Source organism: Ochotona princeps, chromosome 9 (assembly GCF_030435755.1).
Source record: "Ochotona princeps isolate mOchPri1 chromosome 9, mOchPri1.hap1, whole genome shotgun sequence".
In the NCBI taxonomy this organism is placed as follows: domain Eukaryota; kingdom Metazoa; phylum Chordata; class Mammalia; order Lagomorpha; family Ochotonidae; genus Ochotona; species Ochotona princeps.
Window position 1 is genome coordinate 34,048,825 of NC_080840.1, and position 17,268 is coordinate 34,066,092.

At 41.8% G+C, this 17,268-nt stretch overlaps 1 pseudogene; it reads left to right on the forward strand.

Annotated features, from left to right (window-relative positions):
- The first annotated feature begins 15,128 nt into the window (after positions 1–15,128).
- On the forward strand, positions 15,129–15,517 carry LOC118757499 (small ribosomal subunit protein uS8-like; annotated as a pseudogene).
- The last annotated feature ends 1,751 nt before the right edge of the window (positions 15,518–17,268 follow it).

Here is a 17,268-nt window from a genome sequence, read left to right on the forward strand (position 1 = left end):
ACATGCTGCTCACTTTACATAGCCCTGTTTTACTCTTAAGTGAAGAAATATGTGTGTAGAACATAATTGAGAAGCTCTTGCAGAAGTAATAAAAACCATGTCGGTTTTCAACTTCCCAGGTAGCATGCAGATTAATATAACCACTTTCTGTGACAGAAGGACGCAGAAGATTAAGAGGAAGTCATCAATGTAAATAGATATAACCTAGCACTTAATTGGAGCTGGGTTAGTATACTCACCCAGACACACAGGAGTGTGGAATAGACCACAGGGACTTGCTTAAGCTAGCTGGGGCTACAAAGCTGGAGAACTCTGATTACAGGTGTGGCCAGCGTGGGACGGATACCAGCCCTGAGTCATTTCATGCACTGGTCTTGAAGGATGAGGGTAATAGGCAGGGAATGGACAAGTTGGAGAAGGAGCGAGAAGCCTTGGCTGTGAGTAAGAGGAGGCGAGAGGGAACACTGTGAAGATGAAGTCGAGTCTGCACTGTAGGAAGCACCCAGCGTAGCAAGTGATGCCTCCAGAATGTTTCCCATTTAGCAGTCCTTCCAAAGGTAACTACTTGGGTCCCAAAACTGCAGGCAGAGAGGTGAGAAGATCTGGTAGGAGTTCTAAGGCAGAGCCTCAACACAGCCGCACCTCTGGGCGCAGGCCAGGAAAGCATAGAGCAGCATTGGCTCAGGAAGACAGGCAATTGGCCAGGCCAATGCTTGGGAGGGAAACATTGTCCTTTTCATTCCCCCATTATGCCAACTGCCTGTGAGTGACTGTTCTGGGAAATGAAAGACACAAAGGGATTGTCTGATCAGGCTCCATTCCAAGTCTTAAGTTCTCATAGGCTGCTCTATGTTATGCCTAGTTTAAGACTGATTTTTTCCTGTGACTCTGGACTTCAGCTAAACATGGAACCTGGGTTGTTGCTCTTGGAATGCTTTTATTAAATAGAAAAGAATTTGCCATTAAAAACTCATTTGTGATCATCAATCTAGTCTTCCATTTTCAGCTTCAATTTGTTTTTCATTATTCAGAGACAGCACAATAAAACCATGTTTGTCCCATGGAGATCCAGTGAGTCCTTACCTTCTTTCTGTACCATAAGAGGCAGCATGGAGGAGGGAAGAGGTAAGTGGTACACAGACACTCCCTCAAAGAGCATGCAGTTTCACGGGAGGCATGGTCCAGCATATGTGCAAAGTTACTGGCAATTGAAGAATTACAATGCAAAGCAAATATCCAACAAGGTAAGAGGTGGCTGATGGGATTCTAAAGAGGGGAGAGTGGTGTCAGGAAAAAAAAGATCATGAGTTATACAGGGGGGAGAACACTTAAGACTGGCACTTAGGAAAGATTCGCTAACAGAGACAGGGATCTGACTACAACTTGAATGTTGACACTCCAAGTGGAATGAATCAAACCAAGTGAAAACAATTCATGAATATGTTGTTATGATCCAGTACACAAGACTTTCAGCCCTAAGTCACCTACTGTGCTGTGCTCTCCAGCCATCCTGCCTAGCCTACCACACCCGAGCACGTATCTGTCTGGACAATGGGAATATAGCACAGTATTTGCATGAGAGGTGCTACAAAGATCAAGTGAGACAAAGGAATATGCTTTGTCATAATATCATAAAGGACGGATTAGGGAGTATCAGAAATTCTAGTCCACATTTGACTTTAATCCTTGCAGTAATAAGAAGTCATTGAAGATCTTTGAAGAAGGAAGTGAATGACATGATGAACAAAGTGTAAGGAACCTAACTCTTTCCTGCAACTCCCTGCTGTAGCCTGGCAATCAGTCTCTCTTCTCTGCTGACAATTCCCTGTGATGTCAATTCAACATCTCCTATAGGCGCTGGGAAGAAAATAGATCCCAGGTCCGGAGAAGGGCTGCACATGCCTTGAAGTAATCAGACTAGGTAAATCAAAGACCTCACTGCAACTCAATCCTCCCATTTATTGGATCCTATCTGTTGTTTCTGGAACTTCTTCCAATTTATTCACATTTCAAGATGCTTCATCCTGTGTACAGAGCATTCTTGAGCTGTATCACCAGCAAACATCCTTGTTTTATGATGTGCCATCTTTGGCTAGGCCTACTCAAAGGTCTTATCCACCATCTCCATTGCACTGCCTTGTTGAATTCAAACCCTTCTCAACTCCTGTAATCTTTTTTAATAGTATGCACTTTTTAAAGTTAAAATGTTCCCATACATATCAACTTTTTCTTATATTTGAACTTCACATCGATCACTGAGCTACTAAATTTACACTACATATACTACAGAGCTTAACTTAGTGGTGAGCCGTTTTACTGCACTAGGTGGGGACATCTTTAAATCTCCAAAGCCTTCATCAAACACAGCCAATTTTTTAAAGGAGATTATCCGGCTTAGTTTTTTCTTTTCTTTGTTTGAAATGATTGAAAGGTCTGAAGAAAATTAAAGATAATATCCAAAACCTTTTTAAATCCTTTGAGCATTTCTGTGGTTCTTCGTTCCCATTTTGTCTAGATGAATGAATAAATGCGTGAATGAATTAGTTGAAATAAACCAGATCTGTAAAGTGTAGTATTCCGTAGATAGTGTATCCAGTTCAAGAGTTTGACAGACTTTTTTCTGCAGATGAACAGAAAGTAAATATTGCCAGGCTTGAGGCCACAGCGTCTTTGTCACAATGACTCAACTTGGTCCTTGTAATGTGAAAGCCACCGCAGATGATACAGAAATGATGTATATATCTAGATGAAGGCATTTCAAAAAGTTCATGGGAAAAAGAAGGTAAGTTTATTTTGGTGCAAAAGATTTTGAAAGCCATGCACAGTTGTTTCAAAATTCACATTTTCCATGAACTGAAGATTCCTCCTATGCATGTATCTCAATTTTGTTGGCACCAAAATAAACTTATCTGGTGATTTCATTTTCCACAAGCTTTTTCAGGTACCTTTACGTCCCAATGAAATATTATTCACACATACACACACACACAAAGCAATCCAGAGGACTGAACCTTGGCGCTAGTCAGGTTCGCTTGTTTGCCAACTTTGACATTTATCAGAATAATTTCCTGAGCAATGTGTGGCCAAAACATGATGCCCCCTCATGTTTAGATTCCACGAATTTGGGCTTGGGCTGGGGTCCTGTACATGCTTTGGATGCAACAAAACGTATGACTCTTCTCTTCATTCTCCTCAAGAAATGCAGTTCCAAAGTCTCTGATACAGTTTTGATAAGAAAGATTCACAGGAAAAGTTTAGAGAAGCGAATCAAAGCTGGACCAATGAGAAAAATAAATCTCTGCATTTCTAGAAACTTCTATAATTTTAATCCACTATTCTAACTATCGCTAGTTTCTATAAATCTTCTAACTGGAGACATTAAAATAAACCATAGCATTGCAGCTTTAGCAAATGATGTTTTGAATTTAGTCATGGTGTAAATTGAATTTAAATAATGCCAACTTATTTCTAAAAGCTTATTAGCCTTCCCATCCCCCAAAAATAATTTATTACTACTATTATAAAAATAATCACAACCAAGAATTATTCAATAGTAAGAGCTTTACAGGCCATAAACCATCCCATTGTTTTAGCGCCGCATCATTTAATAGTTTAAAAATCTAGATCCAGAGTTTTTCCAAAAGCTTGTTGAAAGCTTCTCAGCACAGCAATGAAAAGATAGAAAATATTTTTTTCCATATAGAAATTGAGAGAAGCCTGGGCCCCACCCTGCACAAAAGCATTTCTCATACACAGAAAAGACACTCAAATTATAAACAGATGGACGATCACATGGTAATCAATTAAAATGTATCAGGTGAGGTCTGGTTCCAAATTTGCATTCCATTTTGTTGGCTCACCCCCACAGTTTTCTTAGCAGGACGATGAGCTGCTACGTGGAACTGTGTGCTCAGGCTCTCTCCCTGTTCTAGCCCCTTCCCCGGATGGCAGGGACTAACATGCTGTACCAGCAGAGGACCTGGCATCTCAGGAGACGCGCATGGCCCATGAGCCCATCTGCCAGCTGGTGGTGATGGATGGAGACTACGTTACCACCCTTCTTGGCTAGCAAATGAGTTTCCATTTGATACTCCTTTGTTACTCAACTCAAAGCTTGTACTTTCTAAATTTTATTATTTTCTTCTTTCCTCTTAACAGCAAGCTGCCTGCCTGGCACATTGCATAAATACAGACCCAGCTGGAAAAAAACCATCTGAGTTTATCTCTAAAATTTTTAACAGGACATTGATGTATATGCAAAAATTGCCCCATCTCCCTGGATTTCAATTTCTGACAAGTGCGAAAACAGCATTTTAAAATGTATCTAATTAGAAGACAATAGACAAGTTAATCCTGACTCTAAAACAGTTTGACATCGAAGCAGAGAAAAAGCAGAGATCTGACAGTCTTCACTGTTTTTCTAAAGTGAGCAAAGCAATTCTAAGTGTGTGGTTAAATGATGCAAGATTTTAAGGCCTGTGTAATTAAGAAATGATTTTTGAATTTCGCATTTGGCGAATGCAAGCTAACTTATAAATGCGTGCTTAATATCAATAATGGTCCCTGTACGTTTCCAAATCCTCTTAAAACCCAGAGCGTCACCTCCCAAGGATGGTATCTTTGACACTCCTTGGGCTTTTTTTTTTTATTTTCAAAAAGCTGCTAATCCTCAGCTTGTCATCACTAACACACGCACTGGTGATCTCACTGGTTTCTTTCAAAGCAAAGGTGAAGTACATTGAGACCATTTCTGGATCCAATGCTGTGGCCTAAAAAGTGGGTTTTGGCCGTGAATGAGTACCAGTACACAGCACAACTGCTGCCCCGACACATCGAGCATAAAGCGCTCGTTCTTTAGAACTGACTCTCAGAGGTCAAACTACACCTGAATCCCACCCCTCTACAGCAGCAGCGAAATTGTTCTTATGTTTGGTTGATTTAACATTTTACCAAAAGAACCCTAGATCTAGATTTATAAACTAGCAAATGATTTGGTGCTAAAACAATGGGATGGTTTATGTCCTGGGAAGCTCTTACTATTAAATAATTCTTGGTTATGATCAAAGAATGCGGATTTATCACCAACAATGAATCCTTATTCACACCTCTTATGTGTCAGGTGCAGGATTTTGAGTGTTTGCTTGATTTTTCTACCTGAAATGCTACTAGCCTGAAGAATAATGAAAGCAACATCTTTTCCAAAAACTTTTGGAGTAACTTTCAGACATGAAAGGAAAATACAGTGTAACACATTCATCCTAAAGGAAGACTTTTCGTATAAATGTATATGGTTTCCCTTGTTTTTCTTTTCCATCCTTACAGCATTAAACTGCACATAACAACATCTCAAGCAAACAAGGCTCCTTTACTCTTCGCAAGGAAAGGGGAACTTTGAGGTTCTCCTGCCGGGAGTGCTCGTGTCTTCGACACTGCCTTCTGGGGAGAAACCATCATTTCTAGACTGTGGATTCTCATTCTGCCACCCTAGCTGCCTAACTCCTACTCATCCACTGAAACCCCACTCAGGCTCTACCAACACAGTACCATCCTCAGACTCCCTCAGACTCTCTTCTTTCATGCATCACATGTTTCTGGCAACTTACTGCACAAAGAGTAGCCTTTCATTGGTCCCTACACATGTTTCAGGACTTGCCCAAAATCCCATCTCCCTGAGTTACTGCTCTGTTGCTTTTTTAAGTTAGCATTCCTTTAAGAGGTGGAGAGACATACAGGCAGAGCCATCTCCTATCCACTGGTCCATTCCTCAGATGCCCATAACAGCCCCCAACCAGACCAGGCTGAAGCCAGCAGCAGGGAACTCAACTGGTGTCTCATGCATGAGTGGAAGAAAGCCAGTTATAGGAACCATCTTTGCCACTGCCTCCCAGAGCCTGCATTAGCAGGCGCCACAATCAGGTACTCAGATACGGACATGGGTCTCCTGCCTGCAGGCAAGCTAACCATTGTGCCATGCCTCTGCTCTCTTACTCCTCTCTCAGAGGAGAGAGTCTGTCTGTGCTAACAAGCCTCTTAGCCTCTTTTTTCTAAATTGTTTTCCTATTCCTTGCATATCTTCTCTGTCTCCATCAAGGACTTTCAGCTTCAAAGTTCGCCCTAGTTCATCAGTAGTTTACATCTTACTTTCATGTTCTCTGTGTCAGTGCCTTGGTTTCTTTCCAGCCCTGCACTCTCTCGAGTTTTACATTCCACTATCAGCCTAACACATTCAGTATGCTTAGAACACTCATCGTGGCCAGCTGGCTCTGTGGCACATCAAATTAAGCCACCACCAGCAATGTCAGCATCCCACATGGATAGCAGTTCAAGTCCTGGCTACTCCACTTTGGTCTAGCTCCCTGCTAATGCACCTTGGAAAGCACTAGAAGATGACCTTAGTGCTTAGGCCCCTGAACCCCTGTAGGAGACCTGGAGGAAGCTCCTGAATCCTAACTTTACATCAATCCCACTCTGGCTGTTATGGCCCTTTGGGGACTAAATCAGTGGATGCAAGTTCTCCCCCTGTTTCTCCTTTTCTCTCTTTCTGCAAACTCTGCCTTTCAAATAGATGCATAAAATCTTATTTTTAAATATGGTAAAGAAAATGAACTCACTATGTCAGCTCCACCTCCCACTTTACCAAGTTCACCCAAGCTAGAATCTCAAGGCTATCAATTCGGTTTTTATTCCTCCTCAGTCCCACATCCATCCCAGGCAATCTAACAGGTCTTTTTATTCCTAATTCAGGACTTCTCTGATCTGAACAATTGCAGAAAATGGCAATCTCTGTTTCCTTGCTTTCAGCTGTCTCTCCAGTGTTCCTCCGTGTCACTTACAGGGGAATAAATGCTGCCAAAGCAAAGGAGTTACCTTGAATTTAAGTAGACGAGAAGTCAATGTTTAAGAATCTAGGAAGAACAGATTTTCCTTATTGAAAAAGAAAGAAAGGAAGAGAGAGAAAGAAAGAAAAAAGAAAGGAAGGAGGGATGGAAGGAAGGAAGGAAGCAAGAGAAAGAGAGAGAGAAAACCACAGATAGGAGGGGGAGGGGAGAGATGAGGGAGCACCTTCAAAGGCAAAAAGGAAGAGTAGAGGGGCCAAACCCTGAAGAAATAACAAAAAAAGAAAAGAAAGTATTTTTTTTATCTCTTACACATATACTTTCTTTTTCTTTTAAGATTTATTTATTTTTATTACAAAGTCAGATATACAGAGAGGAGGAGAGACAGAGAGGAAGATCTTCAGTCCTATGATTCACTCCCCAAGTGAGCGCAGTGGCAGGTTCTGTGCCGATCTGAAGCCGGGAACCTGGAACCTCTTCCAGGTCTCCCATGCAGGTGCAGGGTCCCAAGGCTTTGGGCCGTCCTCGGCTGCTTTCCCAGGCCACAAGCAGGGAGCTGGATGGGAAGTGGAGCTGCTGGGATTAGAACCAGCGCCCATATGGGATCCCAGCGTGTTCAAGGCGAGGATTTTAGCCGCTAGGCCACGCCACCGAGCCCTATACATCTACTTTCATACTATTCTCTCATTACCAACAAGAAATAACACTTAACTATAAAATAAGAAACCAAAATGGAAAGCTACTTCCTTTTAGTTTTAACAATTAGTTGTGTCTGTGAGAGTAGCAATTCTTGAAGGATTGGCAGAGTGGGAAGTAGCAGCAGTAACAGAATATAAATCTAGATCCTGAGAATATACTAACTTTTTTTTTCTTTTGAGAGCAACAGTTACTACAGCACCAGTCTCAACAGAGCCTGTGTTATAAGGCTTCCTTTATTTTTATTTTTTTTCTTTGTTGCAATAATGCTTTATTAACAAAAGATATGCAAAAAAAAAAAAAAACCACAAAATCCCTAACTGTTGACCACATGCATTCGGTTTTGGCAGTTTTGATACTGGAATAGTGGTATGGTCCGAATGCTCATGTTCCCCAAATTTCATATGTTGGAAGCTCTTTTAAAAAAGAAAAAGACTTATTTATTTAAAAGGCAGAATTACGAGGAGAGAGACCTTCCATCTGCTGGTTCACTTCCCTAATGGCCACACAGCTGGGCTAGAGCTAGGATTATCCATGCAGTAGGATCCGAAGCCAGGCTGCAGTAACTCTGGCTCTCCCATGTGGGTGTAGGGCCCAGGAACTTGGGCTTTCCACTGTTGCTTTTCCAGGCACATTAGCAGGGAGCTGGATCAAAAATGGAGCATCTAGGGCACAAATCACCTCACATATGCTGAAATTCTAACTCTCAATGTGATAATATTAGCAGGTAGAGCCTTGGTGATTAAATCAGGAGGACAAAGGCTCTATCAGTAGGTTTAGTACCTTTTTAAAGAAGCTCCCTGGGCTGGGTGAGATGGCTCAGTGGCTAAGCCCTCGATAAGGCTTCCTTTATATACTTATCCATGAATGCTGAAGAAAAGCAGCAGGTTTTATAAACCCCAGGTAAACATTTAGAAGCTCTCAGCAAATATGGAAACAAAGGGGGGTGTTTCAAGTAATAATAGGCACATTACATCCTTGAAACAAAGGGTTTCTCTGTTGACTGTACTTTGTAATCCCTTACAATGGAATCAAGAGATGGCAGAAGAAGAAACCATTAACATTCCTGGGTACATTTAGTTTCAAACCAAATGTAATCAGCCCTTAGGAGGATTTTATACACGGCAAAATGAAAGCATCTTTATTTGGAGCAGTTTCTTTTTCCAACTGTGGTTTCCAACCCATTAGTGAGTTGTGAAATCAATTTAGCGGGTCATGACCAAATTTTGTTTCAATTCAAGTGGCTGAGAGACAGAAAGAATCACACACACACACACACACACACACACACAGAGTGGGCAAGGGGGAGAAAGAAACAAGAGTTCCCAACTGCTGGTCCACTCCCCAAATACCCCCAAAATGCCAAGACTGGGCTGAAGCTGGGAGCAAGAACTGGTTTCCGGTTTCCCACTCGAGTGGCAAGAACCCCCAGGATGAGAGTCACCATTTCTGCTTCTGATGCATGCAGTAGCAGGAAGCTGAAGTCAGGAGCTGGGACTTAAACCCAGGAATCCACTACAGGATGTGAGCGCCCTAACTGGAGGCTTAACCACTAAATTAAATACTTGTACCCCAACATTTTTAATGAGACATAATAAAAATACTTTAGGTGCTAACCTGCATCACAAATTGTAAGGATATTATTTCATGAAACTTTTATTGCAATTAATATATATATAATGATGAGTATGAATATACATTCATATAGATATAGCCAGCATTACAGCATAGCAAGTTAAGCCATCTTCTGCAATGCTAACATCCCATGGGGGTGGCTTCTTGTCCTGACTGCTCTATTTCTGATCCATCTAATGCCATGGAATAAGCAGCAGAACAATGTCCAAGTGTTTGATCCTCTGCCACTCATGCAGGAGACTGTGGTGAAGCTCCTGACTCCTGGCTCTGACCTGGTCCAGCCCTGACCACTGCAGCCATTTGAGGAGTGAACCAGCTGATGGAGGACCAGTCTTTCCCTTTGTATATGACACAGTACAGATGCAGTGTTTTAAGAGATACAAAGTTTTTTTCTTGTGTGTCCTGGTCAAAAAAAAAGCTTGAAAAACTGATTTGGGGAAGTATAATACACTTCCTGTTGTTTTTTTTTAAAAAAGCTAAAAATTATACCCAAGTATTTTGTCTTACATCATTTCCTCTGGTCTTGAGCATGTATTACACCAGTAATTCTCCAAGTGTTGTCTGTGAACTCCTGAACACCCTGGGACACTTTCAAAGAAGTTTTTAAGTTCAATAACATTTTCATAATAAGACAAGAGTCTATTAAGTTGAACTGTATTTTTGTAATAAGACAAATACTACTGTGCTAACATTTGCATTGGTGGATCCAAGACAGAAATGGGTGGTGTACTGGGAACTAGCACCAACTAAGGCAATGGCTCCACACTGTACCAGCAGTTAGCTTGTCTGTCGTGGTCACAGATGCACAGATTTATATTAAAGCACCAGTACCTTAACAATGACTGATAAAGCAGTAAGAAGTATTCATTTTTATTAAATGTTGACTCTTGAGCACATATCGTTTTAATATTCTCTGTGAGGAAATGAGAAGTTCTCATAAAGACCCGGATGCATACCGAATACAACGGTCAACTCCAGGAAAAGCATGCCTATGATTATTGGAGTTGTGAGCTGAGCTAGTTGCTTTTTTAATGGGATTCCATTTTTATTGGAAAACAAACGATGATTATTCAGATGTGGGTATTTGGCAGACATTTTCCCTAAAATGAACAAAGTGAGATTAGCACTTCAAGGGAAATAACTGAAAGTATTTATTGCCAATAAGAAAATTCCAGCTTTCAAGCAAAAATGAGAAGTTTAGTAAACTTGACAGTATACCAATACTTAAAAGAATTTGATGAAGTCAGTGGTGATATTAAGGAAAGTGATTATTTGATATTGCATTATTGAATGTGTCAACAGTTGGAAGATCTGCATAAATTGGTAATTCAATATTTTTTCAAACGGTCAGTGTATACCAACATGAGATATACCAATGAATTTTTAAGCCATTGACATGGTTTCAGACTTACCAACCTTTAAGAAACTACCACATGTTGAGTTTTGGTGTCAGATCAAAAAGGAATATCCACAATTATCTAAAAAGGCCATTAAAATACTCCTCTCTTTTCCAGTTATAGCTTTGTGTGAGGCCAAGTTCTCTTCATCTACTTCAACCAAAACAATGGATCACATCAGATTGGATGCAGAAACCGACAGAATACAGCAGCTGTTTTCTATTAAGCCAGACATTAAAGGAACTCATAAAAGTGTAAAACAACGCCACTCTTCTCACTAATATTTTATTAAAAGTATCTTATGGAATGTACTTATTATAATGAAGAAATACATTTTTTCTTAATTTCTAATACAGTACAGACTGATTAGCAAAGAGTCTTTGGAGCCCTCATTTTTGAACTTGAAGGGATCCTAAATTTACCACTTTTGAAAACCTTCTCTCAAAATGTATCTGATTCCTCTTGCAAAAAATCACCAAATCAAAAACTGTGAATTATATTCTCAAACCAATGAGTCAGCCACCTCAACTGTATGGTTGCAGAAACATTTGCTAACAGATATGAATTGGGATATTTGAAGCCATTTCTAGGTTTAAAAAAAAAATGAAGTTCTTGACAGAAGAAAATTGGGTGTTTATGTCAGATGGTAGGCCCGGGTGCCTTAGGACCCAAAAGACTTTCATACTGTTTTTTCCTCCTGATCTTGACGCTGAAGTGTTGACTTCTAATGACCCCAAGAAAGTGCCAAGCTGGATGGCAAGGATGGCGTGCACCAACACAGCCTTTCCGCATCAGCAGAAGCCACAGTTCTAATCTGATACTTTGAATGATTCATCCTGCCTAGGATGGGTATCACACAATGTAAACTGCCTTCCATCTTGATGAACCACCAGGTCAAGAACCCAATCCTCTGGTCTGAAGTTAAAGCTGGTAGAATATCATAACTTCAGACCAGAGATAGTCTCCCCAAGAAACTATTCAACCCATCTGGACAATAAGTAGCTGGACTCTATGCTTGGTATATGTTTGCAAGGAAAGAATCTTGATTGAATTTGAACTGTAATACTGCAACAAGGTGGAGGAATCCACCAGAGGGGAAGGGTGTGGGGGGATTCCCAGAGCCTATGAAACTGTCATATAATGCAAAATAATTAATAATAAAAAAAAAGAACCCAATCCTCCAGGCCTGCTCCCTCCTCCTCAGCACATCGTGACACACACATGCCCCCAGCAGTGAAAGTTCATATGAAATCAACTTGACTTAATTCCATTCATCACACTGAAAAATCTCATTCTATGCCAAAGATACATGTCACTTGGAACTTATTTTACAAACAGTAACTGATTAGTCTGCAAAACATCCCTGAGAGGAAAGACACAATGATATATGAGCTGACAACCTAATTATGCCTAATTATTCATAAGATTCCCCCCCCCCCAAGTGTTTTCTATTGTCAGTTTAAAGAAGCAGACCTGCTATGTCATTCCATCAGATGTGGAAATGACCCATCTTACTGAAAGCAAGACTTTCTTGCTACAGAGCACTCACATTGCTTGTGGAACAGATCAGTGTGTACTATTTTCCACAGGGGCAGCTCATAAAGACCCGAAAGCTCCCAGACCACACAGTTCTAGGGCTAAATTCACACATTTCTTGGCTACTTCAATTCCACTCATTGCTTCCTTTAAAACCCCCACGGAGGTTTGACCATCAACCCCCGGTTGCACCACCAGTTTGGTTCTGCTCTCTTGCTTGCTTCCTTCACTCGCTTTACAAACCCAAAGCATGTCATTTACACCATTTCTTATTCCTAAACACCGTGTTCAGAAGATCCAAGTTCCTTTCTCTAGGGTTTCCTCCCCCGTGGTGTCCCTCTCCTGATCCTTTCTGAGATTTCTTCAGACTCTGTGCATCCCCTCATGTGCCATTTCATTTGAAACTGAGACAAGATCTTTTTCTTTGCCCAGCCCAGCACACTACTTTGGCATCTAAATTGTCTTTCCAGCAGCAAGGTAGGCCATGAAAGTGAATGCCATATGTTTAACAACATTGCTACAAGACATATTGTCAAGTGGGATGTTGCCGTTTGTGGATTTAAAAAAGAAGATATTCCACATTTAGAAAGTGCATAGAATTCTCTCAGGAATGGGGATTCACTAACAATTCTCATGCAAGCTGTGTGTGTGACTCAGGTATGTGGGGGAGCAGTGTGAAGAGAGAGTTGCAGGGTCAGGTCACAGGCTGAAGATGCTGGTTGGTGTTAATGAATTCTCTTTTCTCAGGGAAAACACCCATCTTAAGGCCTTCAGCAGCTTAGATGAGCCCATTCACATCATGGGGGATAATCTGCTTTACTGATTAAAACACAGCAGCATCTACACTGATACTTGTTTGAGGAACTGGAGACCTTGGCCTAGCCGAGTTGACATATCGAATTAGCCACCACACTTTCTTTGAGAAAGCGTGTAAGGTGACTATGTTTTTTCATTTCCACCTAACCAACTGCCCCCTCTGCGGGTGCTTATCCAATGCTTAAGTCACTCACTGCATGTTAGGTTTGTGTTTCCAGCAGAGTCACAGTTGCAGGATAAGATTTTTTGCTGCATTTCCTGTAACTATGGTAATCACAAAACAGACATTTTCCAGGGTAGCACTGATTGTAAGTGCTCCATCCTACTGTCACACTATGTGTCCTGATTTTAGAAAACATGGTCCCATACGTCTAACAAGTACTTGCATCTGAACATGGCCACAGACAACAACTCTCCATAAATATTTACTGATTGAAATGGAATTTCCAACCAGCGGACATTTTGTTTAAAATATGACAAACTCCAACTGGGGAAAATTATCATTTTTCTTCTCGTTTATGTCTGAGACACAAAAGCAATCTGGTTCTTGTGTTTTAAATTTTCCGTGTCCTGTTTTTAGGGTGTGGTTATAATGAGTTACCGAGCCAATATGAAGTAAGATGCTTGGGTAATGAAGAACAAGTCTAAACAGTGTTGAACATTTTTTGAGGGTGAGTGAACATGCAGGTGATGTCTCCAGGAAGCAAGGAGGGACATAATTAGACAAATTAAAGCCCTGGCTAATGGGCTCCAACTTCAGAAGAAAGCTTGATAAATTTTATTGTGTATTATGGGAGATTAGAGCCTAAAAATAAAGAACACGTTAAAACTGTGGGCTTTTTTCCTTTCCAATAAATCTGACTTGGGGCTCTTCTGGACTGCTCAAGTTGTTTTCCTACTTTATAATCTGATGAGATTTTTAAAACAGCTGGTTTGATCCAAAATGATATCTCAAAAGAGAAAAATTATCCCACTTGGAATTTGGATAGCCGTGGTGAAAACTTAAAGCCAGTGCAGAAAAAAAAAAAAGAGTGATGAATTATCTTCATGGAAGCAAGAAAGTGCCAGAACCCAAATCATTCAGATGTTCAGCGAAAAAAAAAATCGCAAGATTTAGTGACAGCTGGGTAGTGGGTGAAGATAAGGGAGGGGTGCAAGATGTCTTAGCGGCAGCAGGAGACAGCAATGATGCTGCGCTCATGATTACAGACAGAGAAATGAGGACAGGGAACCAGTGTGGAATATTTAGTAGAGTAGCAAAGGTGCTGAGTGATTTGGAATGTGTTGATTTGAAGTGCGTTGTGAGAATCCCTTGTAAACAGCTGGAAATGGAGCCAAGGCATGCAGGTGAGAAAATAGAACCAGGGAAGACATTGTTTCCAGGGTCTTGAGTGTAGGATTTCAATAAACACCACACTGTTGGCCATGCTGAGCCCTGCTCTGCCACCCCACCCCTACCCCAAGCCAGACCTTTACTCTTTTCTGGGCTCCAGTTGGATGCAGTGACCCACAGGACCCCCTGCTCCAGGTTTGCCACGGTAGATGGTGGTGGGCCTCCTCTCCCCTCTCCCAGGATGCTTGCTCCCCATCTCCACGCCCTAACTTCAACTCAGCCCTCAGGGTTCACTTTACATGTTTGCTCCCTAACTGCCCACTTATACACACACATATACACATGCACACACACCACTCCCATGCCGCATTGTTGTATCTTCCTATGCACCTCCAGTGAACTTAGTATTTCTTTTCCCCATTACACTGTGCTATATAAGATTTTGCTTATCAGGGCTGGCATGGTGACACAGTAGGCTAAGCCTTTGCCCATGCTGCTGGCATCCCAAAGGGGAACCAGTTCAAATCCCAGCTGCTGCATTTTCAAACCAGATCCATGTGTATGCCCTGGCATGGTGGCAGAGGCTAGTTAAATTCCTTGAGTTCCTGCACCCATGTGGGAGACCAGCTGAAACTCCTGGTCCTGGATTTGCACTGACAAATCCAGCCATTGTAACCATTTGGGGAGTAAGTCAGCAGATGTAAGATCTCTCTGTCTCTCTCTCTCTCTCTCTCTCTCTCTCTGTCTCTCTCTCTATATATATATATATGTATATATATATATATACATATATGTGTATTACTTTGCCTCTTCAATAAAAATAAATGCATCTTTAGAAAAACAAAGATTCAGCTCTTTCTGCTGTCTTTCTGTGCCGCCACGATGTTGCACATGAACGTCCTGGCTGATGCCCAGAAGAGCATCAACAACGCTGAGAAGCAAGTGCCAGGTGCTGATCAGGCTGTGCTCCAAGGTCATTGTCCACCGCCTCACCATGGTGATGAAGCATGGCTATATTGGTGAGTTTGAAATCATGGATGATCACAGACCTGGGAAAATTGTGAAAGCCATGGGCAGGTTAAACAATTATGAAATGATCAGCCCCAGATATGATGTGCAGCTGAAAGATATAGAAAAATGGCAGAATAATCTACTCCTCTCTTGCCAGTTTGGTCTCACTCCACTGACAGTCTCAGCTGGCATCATGGACCATGAAGAAGTAAGCAAAAAACACACACGGGAGGAAAAATCTTGGATTCTTTTTCTAAGGGTGTAACACACATATATAAATAAAAGCTCAAAGTGAAAAAGAAAAGATTTTGCTTATTCATCTGCCCATTCAAGTCAAGGTTATGGTTCCCCAAGGCAAGGATTTCATCTTTCCTGCTTGCTCACCATATTTCTAATTCCATTACCCATATAAGCAGTCAATAAATTAAGTGGATTACCAGAGAGGATTGAACACAGGCAAGCCACAGTGGAAAGATCTCCAAAGAAAGGTTGGAAAGAGAGAAGAGCGTTAGTTACCAATGTGCAGTAGCAAGTAGAAAGTGCCTGAAACTGTCGATTGCCCGTTGTGTGTGTACATCCTGTGGATGTCGAGGTTACAGTGCTGCATACAATTGAGGTATATAAAGGCAGAGCACACCCATGAGAGGGGTGGGCATGGATTCCAAAAAGCCAAGAGTGCAAGACAGCCATTGAGTTAGTTCTTTCATGCAGCTAAGTTCTCTTTTTGGGATGAGTTTGCCACAATAAGTCAAAATACCAGACGCAGCGAGACACCTAGGAGGTCTGTTATTCCAGTAGGAATGGGAGCAGAAGCAGAGGCAGGGAGAGGGAAGGGGCCACCTCCTGTCGTGGTGGCACAAGGAGGCTGCAAGGAAAAGGAGAGCAAGAGGGACAAGGACAGGGGAAGGGGCAGCAAGACAAGGGAAGAGAGACACACCAGAGTGCGCTTTTTTTTGTGGTCAGGGGCAAGCATCACAGGGCCGTGAGCGATTGGTGGATAGGCTTGTCAGAGCCGCAGGGGATTAGTAGGTGGGCAGGGATTAGAGGGAGAGCCATGAGGGGTTGGTGGAGAAGGCAACACGAGATTACAGCAGACTGGTGGGAATAGGGTTATGAAATTATAGTGGAATGGCAGACAACATAATTTGAAACTGAAAGGTGCGTGAATCTTAAGGAAGTTGACCTAGGGGAAGCAGAGATATTTAAAATAGTACCAAGTCCAAAATGGCAGGGGCCTTCAGACACAGCAAGGAAAGGGGTGGCTGTTCAAACAGGAAGTGAGCTGAAGGGTAGGCAGAGGTGGGTGAAGGAAAGTCTTGATCTGTCTTTCTGCTGGTTGAGTTGTACTTTCCAGTGGGGCCACACCTGGGCACACCTGGACACACCTGGCTCCTGGCACTTGACCTGGGTTACTCTGAGTTAAAATGTGCTCCAAAAAATGAAATGTATACCTAATTTCAAACCTAGTACAAAAACATTTTTATTCATTTTAAGGTTGAATATAAGGTAGAGATATTAATATTTTAGAAACAGCTGGTTCTTTAAAATCCATTATTAAAATTAACTTTATGGGGCAAGCATTGTGGCCCAGTGTGTTGACTTACAGCTTGCAACACCTGAACCCTGTATCAGATGATGGTCCAAGTCTGGCCACTCCATATTTGATATAGCTCCTCTGCTAATGTCCCTGGGAAAGCAGCAGATGATGGCCCAAGCACTTGGGCCCCTGACACATTAGAAGAGGGCCCAAAAGAAGACCCAGTCTCAACTTCTGCCTGTCCCAGTCCCAGCTTTTGCAGTCATTTGGAAAATAAAACACCTGAAGGGAAACTCTGTCTCTCTTGGCACTACACTAGGTTTGGGGACTGTGGCATAATCCAGGTGGAGCTGACCTTGTCGGATATAACAGGACAGATACTGTCACACCCTGATAAACACAGCCTAAATGGAAAATGTTATAAATTACAAATCTGTTGAAGACATCTAACCTACCAGACACCATAACCTA